Source organism: Papaver somniferum, unplaced genomic scaffold (genome assembly GCF_003573695.1).
Source record: "Papaver somniferum cultivar HN1 unplaced genomic scaffold, ASM357369v1 unplaced-scaffold_80, whole genome shotgun sequence".
NCBI classification, from domain to species: Eukaryota; Viridiplantae; Streptophyta; class Magnoliopsida; order Ranunculales; family Papaveraceae; genus Papaver; species Papaver somniferum.
In genome coordinates this window covers 3791336-3802836 of record NW_020650971.1, presented here as the reverse complement: position 1 = coordinate 3802836, position 11501 = coordinate 3791336, and positions in this window count along the sequence as shown.

The following is an 11501-nucleotide window of genomic DNA, read 5'->3' as shown; positions in this document are numbered from 1 at the left end:
AAATTTAAATTCCGAATGCTTTTCTTATTGGAATGAGGTTCTGTAATTGGTTAAGGATTATAGCTATCTGGGTGAATGAAAACGTTCAATTTCTATTTGTTATTATTTAAATTCGTGTTGTTGTGTCCAGTAATTCACTATTCGCTGCTCCTTTATTTTATCACTTCTATTTTTAACATGTGTTGCGTTGTAAGAGAAGCTGGCTATGAAGCTTAGCTCCTACTGGTGCTTGTCTGGCTCATGTGATACACAATTTTTGTAGTATCTGTAGTTTCCTTTTGTATGCTCTTGATAGTAAGTTCGTTGCATCTTGTTTGACAGGCAATCATTGGCATAAGTTTGTACGCTTGTATTCTGTATTCTTTGGGTTTATGGAAACAAAAAACACCGATGAGCCATTTATCCATTCTTCTCAAGCTAATTAAGTTTTTTATTACAAGGATGAGAGCAGGCCTGATAGGAAGTGGCATATTGTTTTTCTGAAACAACGAGGTCCTTATGTGAATGCTTTTGAGGAGCCTTTTGTCTTTACTGGCATAGCTAAAGAATCTTCCCTAACGACAGCAAACTTAGATGATAACAGTAATTCGAAAGAAGATTCATTTGTAAGTTTAAGTTTTTTGAATTTAACTGTTCCTTTATTTTATCGAAGTGTTGTACTGATTATTTATTATGATGTTCCATGAAAATTAGGAGAGGCGGAAGTTCAACACTAGTAAGCGTATCAGTGCTGGAATTTGAGTTAATTTTTTCATTATGATAAATTTGTTACTTTGAAAGTTTTCCTAATGTACTTTTTGGTTTTTTTTTACCTTGGGTCTTAGTTGATATTAATCCTTTTTATTCAATTATGATAAAAATATTGAGTTGCAATTAATTTGAATTTAATTTATTTTTATATTTATTACAATTGAATAAGGTTTTTTTTTATTATAATTACAAAATTCTAATGCAAATTGCAAATCTCCTCAATCTGAAAATCAATTCGAAATGATTAAGTTTTGGCTTTTCTAGTTTTTCTCGAAATCGGTCAAATTGTCGATTGAAGTGTCAAGTCTTGATTATGTAAATAGATTTTGGCATCAATTGTCCCAATTCGAAACGATGAAGTTTCGATTTCTTCAGTTTTGCTTGAACTCGTTCCAACTCGGTCAAATTGTCGAGTCTTGATTATGTAGCTAAATTTTGGCATAAATCGTCTCAATTCAAAACGATGAAGTTACGATTTCTTCAGTTTTCCTCGAACTCGTTCCAACTCGGTCAAATTTTCAACTAGAGTTTCGAGTCTTGTTTATGTAACTAAATTTTGACATAAATCGTCTCAATTCAAAATGATTAAGTTCTTGTTCTTCAGTTTTGCTCGAACTCGTTCCAACGACTCTGTCAAATTTTCAACTGTAGTGTCGAGTCTTGATTATGTAAATAGATTTTGACATAGATCCTCTCATTTCGAAATGATGAAGTTCCGATTTATTTAGTTTTTCTCGAACTCGTTCCATCTCGGTAAGATTTTCAACTGGTGTGTCGAGTCTTGATTAAGTAACTAAATTTTGATATAAATCGTCTCAATTCCAAACGAAGAAGTTCATGTTCTTCAATTACGCTCGAACTCCTTCCAATTCTGTCAAATTTTCAACTGTAGTGTCGAGTCTTGATTATGTAAATAGATTTTCCAATAAATCGTCTCATTTCGAAACGATGATGTTCCGATTTCTTCAGTTTTGCTCGAACTCGTTCCAACTCGGTCAATTTTTCAACTAGAGTGTCGAGTCTTGTTTATGTAACTAAATTTTAACATAAATCGTCTCAATTAGAAATGATTAAGTTTTGGTTTCTTCAGTTTTGCTCGAACTCATTCCAACTCGGTCAAATTTTCAATTGGAGTGTCGAGTCTTGATTATGTGACTAAGTTTTGACGCAAATCTTCTCAATTCGAAACGATGAAGTTCCGGTTTTTTCAGGTTTGCTCGAACTTGTTCAAATTTTCAAATGAAGTGTCAAGTGTTGATTATGTAACTAAATTTTGACATATTGTCTCAGTTCGAAACTATGAAGTTTCGATTTTTTCAGTTTTCCTCGAACCCGTTCCAACTCGGTCAAACTTTCAACTGGAGTGCCGAGTCTTGATTATGTAACTAAATTTTGAAATACATCGTTTCAGTTCGAAATGATGAAGTTACGATTTTTTCAGTTTTGCTCGAACTCGTTCCAACTCGAACAAATTTTCAACTGGAGTGTCGAGTCTTGATTACGTAACTAAATTTTGATATAAATCATCTCAATTTGAAACGATGAAGTTACAATTTTTTCAGTTTTGCTCGAACTCGTTCCAACTTGGTCAAATTTCAACTGGAGTGTCGAGTCTTGATTATATAACTAAGTTTTGACGCAAATCTTCTCAATTCGAAACGATGAAGTTCCGGTTCATCAGTTGTGCTCGAACTCGTTCCAGCTCGGTCAAATTTTTAACTGGAGTATTGAGTCTTGATTTTGTAACTAAGTTTTGATGCAATTCGAAACAATGAAGTTCCGGTTTCTTCAGATTTGCTCGAACTCGTTGAAACTCGGTCAAATTTTCAACTGAAGTGTCGAGTCTTGATTATGTAACTAAATTTTGACCTAAATCGTCTCAATTTGAAACGATAGAGTTCCAATTTCTTCAGTTTTGCTCGAACTCGTTCCACCTCGGTCAAATTGTCAGTTTTGATTATAATCATGTCATACGGGGAAAATCTTAATTGAAAACTTAATTAGATGGATAATAATAATTCGTGTGAAACTCGACATTTATTCAAAAACTAAAAAAATATCATATGATTAAAAATCGAGATGGTTATGAGTGAAATTAGGAATTATCCCAACGACTAAAAACATGTTATATAACTCTTAATATTTTTTTTTGAAGCAACTTTAATTTATTATGAGTATGACCGAGAATTATCCATACAATATAAAAGGCCGATTTTCATTTTTGTGGTGGTATAATTTTAATATGATTCACAAATTAATTTTAACAATTGATTTTGACAATTTTTTTCTTTTTATTTTCTTAGTTATTAGTATTACTTTTTATTTTTAAATTGGTGTTGGTCAATCCTAGTCAAGAATGCATAAGTCTCGACTTGTGATGTGTACGCCCTAGTACCGACGCGTGTCGGCATGTGTTTGATGTGAACAATGTCAAAAGAGAATTCTTCTCTCGTATGGATCTATCACATCTTCATCACTTTATCCCTATCTCTATCTTAGGCATAAATCTTCTCCTCCATCTGATTTTTTTGGCAGAAAATTAGGGGTTATTTGTTGAAGATTTGGTCTGCAATTTTGGAATTTCCGCATCGCCGGAGGATGAAAATTTGTGTAAACAAGAGTATATTTAGAAGGAATGAAAGAAGAACATCTAGCGGTAATAATCTCGGTCAATTTTTTTCTTCGATTTGAAACCTAGCAATTTCATTTTAGGCGGGATGAAATCAAAAGAAAATCCTTTTAGGTGGGATTATTCCTGTTTGGTGTTTTATTCAACCCTAAAATCAATTCAGAGATGTTAAGAGGTATATCATTTTTAGAGGATTATCAGTTCAGAGTTCAAAAAAAGGTATATCTTTTTTATGCTCATATACAGCTAAATAACTTATGATATTTGATCTGAAAGATGCATGAGTTCATATTAGACTCTTTGATTGAATATGAAATTGGTTTACATAGGATTGATATAGCTTTGTAATAATACAATATTATGCTTGTCCATAGGTAACTTTGATTTAAAAGATGCATGGGTTCAAATCAGACTCTATGATTGATCCTGAACTAGGATTACAATGATAAAATAGTTGTTTGTTTTGTTGACGAATATGATGAAATTTATGGAGTAAGGTTACATTGATAGAAATGGAAATCAATTGATTAGAGTTCCCAGATGTGCTGAATAAAAGCTTATGGTTTGAAAGCCATACCAAAAAATTGATGTGCCAGTTTGAAAGCCAAGTAATAAGATTTTAGGAGTTTGTGTAGCATGTTCTGTATGCAAGTACATGTGTTGATATGCTATGCTACATACTATAGCCATACAGTAGTGCTTAAAATATTGAGATACGATTTGTGTATAGATTGTTTGTTGAATCTGAATCTAATAATCAAATAATTAAAGGTTTAAGCTATTTAGATTGCGTACGAAGTAACAAACCAAAAGTTCATTCTTTTGAGATCATCACGAAAAAATAATGTTAATTCTTCTATAATCCCAAATCTTGAAAAAGGTTGAGACAATCACGTTGTCAACTAAGATCTCTGTTTTTTAATCTATGATAATCTCTGTGTTTAGGCCTTAGAGACTAGGTACCTTTGCTAAAATCATTGTGGACTCCTGCGTAGAGCATGTAATTGTCAACAATATTTCGCGGTGTTTAGTTAACTGTTTAACATCCTGGATTCAAGCAGCATTGTTAGTTATCAATAATATAATTCTATTGTGATGTATGTTTATTGATGTTTCAGATGACTGGAGGGAATACAAACACTTTTTTTTTTGCAATGGAATGCAGCCTCACATTGAATTGGTCTTCATCGCCTCCTAGACGTAGCCCCATAGTGTCCGAATCAAGTCATGATGAACATAGTTTAGGGAGCCAACCGGGTGGAGCTGTGTTAACCCATGGATCAGAATATGCTCTTAATTCACAAGATAATGAAATTGAGAACATTCATGCAAACTTTAATGGTAATGTTAAATATCTTTTCATCGATTTCCCTACTTTTTAAGTTATATAACCTACAATTAATTTTCTTCTAAATCACAGATGGTTCATTACTTACTCTAATTTTGGGTTTTCCAACCTAGATGAGCGTTTTCCGGTATTATTTAATGAGCATGGGCAATGGAACGAGCCAGCACAATTTCCAACATGGATCTGAGAGATTGCAAGGTCACAAATAAGGTTAGGGTATAAGACTTGGAAAGAGGTTCCTGATTAATACAAAGAAGACATGTGGAACTCTGTTCAAGTGAGTCCAGTTGGATTTTTCCTCTTGATATTACGTTCATCTATAATTCTATATTCTTTTGGCTTTCTATACCTTACCAAGTGTTGAAATTAAATGCTTACACTGCATTATGTCATTATTGGAGATCTGAGTGCATTTGTTTTTATTATAACAGAGTACAAACCAGGTAACAAATGTCCATAAAAATATGTTTTGACAAAAGCAAACAGTGCATGGAAAGCAGAAAAATCAACAACAAAAAAATGATTGATCAAAGATGTTGCAACTGGGCAAGAAAAGAAAAGGAAGTTTCCAACATACAGTAAGAAAAAAGACTTTGAGAAGTTTACTGATGACATCAGTGTCCCAAAATTTCCTTAAAAATGTGAACAAGCTATGAAAGCACGGCCACAAATGAAGGTTTAGTATACAGGTGGTAGGAAATGTGTCCCTACAAGGTGGATTTAAATGGTAAATTCTCAAAACTATATTGCATTTCAAGGTATTATTCTTATGTTATGTTTTCTGTTTCGCTAATTGGATATCATAAGAAGTTTTTGGTATGCCAAGATTCCTTGTTTATACTAGTTTTATTGGTTCTTGTTCATTCCGTGCATTAATTACTGAAAACGGTCACTTATTAGTTTCAGTCCATTTGGTTTTGGTTTTTAAAGTGCAATATTAGCTGGAGAAATTCAACTGGTTAGATTATAAGGAATGTCGTTATAGGATAATTACTTATCTTAGCATCTAATAGAGTTTTGAGGCACTTATCTTGTCAGTAAATCTCTTCTTTATTATGTTTCATAGATATTGTCTTATGATGCAAAATTTTGCAAGTATTTAATGCGTCGTGTTGTCACAGAAAAAGGAAAGCCCCACTAGTACGATATATAAGCCAGATGTGTTTTTAAAAACACATAGGGTCACCGCAGATGATAATCCCTCATCTTCTAAATCACCGGCAGCTGCAAAACTTGTAAGTCCTCCTGTTTTTAAAGGGATACCTAGGCGGAGTGTGTTCTGGTGTTTCTAAATCTCAGTTTATTGTTTCCGAGTTTACGAAGGTGTTGATGGTGGTTTTTAGCTTAGGGTCAAAATCGTAAAACCGCACATCTGACATGACGTCACTATGACCATTAACACATTTATTGAATCGATCAGCATGCCTACGTAAGAATTAACAGGGTACCTTTTTTTTATGTGTCATGTTCCACGGCAGAACCCTTAACATTGACCGACATCATCTATGCCAAACTCTAATTCTCGCTACCGTGCCAAGGCATGCCAACCATGCCAGCCACATCTCCGCGCCAAGGCATGCCAACCATGCCATCCGCACCACTGTGACAATGGAAAACCATCCCAGCCACATCTCCGCGCCAAGGCATGCCATCCATGCCAGCCGCACTATTGTGCCAATGACAAATCATGCCAGCCACATCTTCGCGCCAAGGCATGCCAACCATGCCAGCCGCACCACTGTGCCAATGGCAAACCGTGCCAGCCACATCTTCGCGCCAAGGCATGCCAACCATGCCAGCCGCACCACTGTTCCAATGGCATGCCAAACCCTTGGCCTCACCATGCCAAGCCAACCGCACCTTATCTTGGTCCCAACCATGCTAGCCGCACCATGCGCCAATGGCATACCAAACCCTTGGCCCCACTATGCCAAGCCATCCGTGCCATTTGCCTTGGCCCCACCATGCTAGCTTTCCCTATGCGGCTACCAAAACGAATGCGTACGACGATCAACGACCACCCTTCCATCCTAAATGCAAATCCTAGCCGTCCAAGGTCGCCAAACAACGCATGGTAACCTTTGGTCCAAAATCCTAGTTTTGTCCATGCCAAACCGCGCCAAGGCATGGTAACCACCTTGCCGCGCCATACCATGACGGCCTTCCCTACGCGGCTACCAAAACGAAGGCGTGCGATGATCAACGACCACTCTTCCATCCTAGATGCAAATCCTATCCGTCCAAGGTCACCAGACCACGCATGGTAACCTTTGGCCCAAAACTCTAGTTTTGGCCACGCCAATCGCGCCAATACATGCCATGCCACATGTGCCAATGGCATGCCAACCACCTTGCCGCGCCATACCATGCCGGCCTTCCCTATGCGGTTACCAATACGAAGGCGTGCGATGATCAACGACCACCTTTCCATGGTGGATGCGAATCCTAACCGTCCAAGGTTTCCAAACAACGCATGGTAACCTTTGGCCCAAAATCATAGTTTTGCCCATGCCATACCGGCCTTCCCTATGCGACTACCAAAACGAAAGACTTCAACAATCAACAACCACTTTTCATCTAAGGTTCAGATCTTAACCGTCCAAGGTTACCAGCTAATGCAAGGCAACCTTAGGCCTTAGTTTGGTCGCGCCTAAACAAACCCAAAACCCTAACTTTTGGCCGCGCCTAAACTAGGCCATATTAAAGCCACATTGATCATGCTTTCATGCCACTGGATACCAAACGAAGGGTTGCAATAATCAATGGCTATCTTTCCTCTTAAGATGCAAAATCTCGACCGTCAAAGGTAACCACCGAGGCGGAAAGTCTCCCAAGCTCAACTTGCCAGACAAAAACAACGTGCTACATGTTTTCCACGAAAACACTCGAAACACCAACGCATGTCACAAACTGGGGGATGCTCATTGGATATTGGTTTGTCGGTTTACAGCGTGTGGCGTACGCTACGCCCGTTATAAGAAAGTGTCATAAGGATGAGGCGGTTAGTAAATACAGGGAGTATGGTGAACCTCTTTCTTTTATGGAACATCAATTCCAGGCATTACCGGTTACCACCTCCTCCCATTTACTCACCCGTTTTCCATTTCTTAATGAGACCAGAGTACGTTTCACTTCGACTTGTATAAATAGGCATTACCTATTTCCACCGAAAACAAGTTTTTGGTCAGGAGCATACAACACTCAGAAATCACATGTTAGCTTTCTCATCTGTTAGCTTACACTTTCTGACACAAGTCAAAACAACTACCCTTCCAGAATCAATTATTTTGGTCTCAACACTCTCTTTGCTTCCCTCCCCAAAACCAACCATTCTCCTCCACTTTGTGCTCTTCGACTTAGCTCTTATACTGTTTCCGGTTCCTCTTCGCTTCTAAATATTGAAACAAAACATTTAATTTAACATGTCCGTAAGAATTGATCAACAAATATTATCAATTATGAATAACGAGTGCATACAGGCAAGAGACAGGTTTCATTCGTGTTTGGAAATATTTACCGTGGGTAAACCAACTGTTGATCAATATGGACGAATTAATTCTCCCGACCAGTGTAAAAATCCTTGGGCTAACTATCTTATGAGCTGTGGAGGTTGGGTAAGAAACTTGTTATTATGCCTTATTTTATCGGAAAATGGATCATTTGTCAAATTATTTTTAAAACATAGTTTAAATGGACGAGTAAAAATTGTTATGGGTGAAATGGACACCAAAAAAACAGCAAGGATGAAACTGGATTCATCCTGACTTGAATTTAAAAAATAGGAAGGATGAAACTGGATGCATTCTGATGTAAATTAAAAATAAGAAAAAATATTTAAAAACGGATATGATGAAAGTGTTTGCATCCTGGTTATTTTTACATTTTTGTCCATTTAAACAGTATCAAAATCAAAATGTCCTTTTCACCCAGGTATTGTTGATGTTGGTCTTTTTAACCAATTTTGTGTTATTTTATTGTTTTCGATTATAATATTTAATTCAAATATTATTTTTTTCAATCTTCTAAAAATATCTAGGTCATGACGTTGGATAAGGAGTACCTTAAAAACAAGGAGAATGGAATTCAAGAAAATAAGAAGAAAGAGGTCCAAAAACCTGGCGAAGACAGGTTTCAGTTTGATTCGTATATGGAAACATTTATATTTGGTAAGCCCATCGTTATTTCTATAGTCCAAATCAATGTAGTTAATATCGGTCGTATGGGCTGATATATCGGCGAAATATCAGATATCGCTCTTGAACGATACGATAAACAATATAGCGGCAATACGATATCTTCCCGATAATATCGGCCGATAAGATATTTTTACGAAAATCCGGTACGGGTTAAATTAGTCGTTTTAGGTAAAGATTAAAGGTATTTTAGGTTTTTCAAAGACGGGAAGGGATAAATCCCTGTTTAATTACCATTTTAGGTAGTAAACTTTAAAATTGTTGAAGTTATTCACCTGTCTCTAGTTTGAACTTGTTTAATTATCATTTTAGGTAGTGAACTTTAAAGTTATTCAAGTTATTCTTTTGTGATTTTTGATAAAATTGATGGTATCTGTGACATCTTAACAGAAAATATGTGAAGAAAATGTTTGCTATAAAATTTTAGTCTCTAAATTAGAACCGATATTATACCGATATTTCAACGATAATATCCCGATATAAAGTCGTATCAGTGTATCGGTCCCGGCCGAAATAAACCGATATCCATATTAACTACATTGGTCCAAATCAGTGTAAAAATGCTTTGGGTAACTATCTTTCAAGCTCCAGATCTCTGGTAAGAAACTTGTTGTTATGCCCTGTTTTGTTGTTTTCAATTAATCATATTTTTTAATTCGAATAAAATTTTTTGTTCAATCTTCTGAAGTACCTTCAAAAGATGGAGAAGGAAATTCAAGATAAGTAGAAGAAATCCGTCCAAAAACATCAGGAAATCATCATTATCGATGGTGATGATTCTGGACCAGGTCAGTTATGGTTTTTAATTAATTTTGAAGCAGCTTAATTTGTTATTCTTCCATTTTGTCTAATACCAGTTGTTGGGTTAATTAATATAAAGATTTGGGAGTTATGGAGCAAAGTTAGTGCACATTTAGTTTAGATTGCACTAATCCTGTCGACTAACTTGACCGTAGGCATTGTGAACTGTAGATTCTGTAGATTGTTCAGTTTTTCTGCAAATCATAATCGTTGGAAAACTTGTAGTTGTAGCACTATTTGTTTCTTTCTCCTGTTATCGAATTTGCATATGGTCTGTTTTTCCTGTGGAAATGATTATATTCTGGCGTTATAGTCCGTAGCTTTTCTTATGTGTTCACTTGCTTGCATAATCATAAAAGTAAGTGCTATGACAATAACCTGTTTAAATGTTTAGCACAGCCTTAAGGCTAATTAAAATGACTGATTCGAGAACGAAATTCTATTTAGCCTCTATTTGGCCTACCGTAAAACCCAAGATCACTCTCGCCTTTGAACGTTAGGACTACCTCCATCCAACCACACAGATAGACTCATTCCAGTCTGTTCCTCCACAGTTTGAAATAATAGTGGCAGCGTCTTGTATAATGGAATCGACTAAAACAGCTACTTCAAATATAGACATCAAGATAATGGAATCGACTTCTAAGGAAGTAAAATTTACCTTGACATCATATTCCACACTAGCTTTACTACGATAGCTTTCAATTTCTCAGCCTTGACAGATTCCCATTCAGCCTTCTTGGTAGCCAATTTAGCATTTGCTTCAGCAACATAAGCATTCATTGGGTTTTCACGGATCTTAATCTCGGCCTTAACCTTAAGTTCTTCCTTCTTCCCTTGTCCTTGTCTCTGAGTTGCAATAAATCTTTGTTTCAGCGTCGATCTTCTCTGTGTTTTGTACATTGTCCTTCTCTCAGTTTTGCACCAACCTCTCCCTTCAAAAGGTGTTCCTTATAGGTGGGTTACTGTGATACTACTGAAAACTATGGCTTAGCAGAAGATTGTGTTAAGGCTTTGAATGTGTTGCACATGAGTTTCTTTAATCTTTATTTTGGGTATAAGCAAGTGTTCTATTTACCCGAAGAAGGCAAACTTTGAGCATATTTCTCTGCCGTTTAGTTTTCTCTTTCTAGGAATCTAGTTGTGTAGTTTCCTGTTGTGTTAAGAAAGAACGGTCAGGTCTTCGTGGAATCTTAAAACCTCATTTGACTAAATACTTTGATAGCTAAATTAACATATAAATCACATTATGTACTTTAAATATTCGGGTTCTAAAGTTTTTTCAAGTTTGGATCTCACAAGAATGGTTTTGATACTATACTTTAGTCACGGAGGTATTATTTTCTTTGGGTTGCATGTATATTATGTTTTCACATCAAAGAATCAAAGATGTGCAAGAATATTTATCTTTGCAAAGCTCTTTTCTTTTTTTCCTGGTTTGAAGAAGGTGATACACACGTGAAGAGAAAGACATTAGTTCACTTATCACCTCGTACAGTTATGTTCTAGTTTTTTTTTCCCATGAATATGGGTTCATTTTTAACATGCTAATACATAGTTCATGATTTTGATGCAGAATCTTCATCACTGATGTCCCATCAACCCCAGGCTGAAAAGAGGTCGGGAAAGAGGCTGAAGAAAAGTTCATAGAAGTCCCTTTTGGTCTAGCGATAAACTCTCCATTTATCTTCTATTGTTTTCCTTCTAATCTTGTTTTCATTCGTAACTATTTTTTTCAATTCTCTAACTTGAATTATCCCTGATTGATTTTTATTTTCTG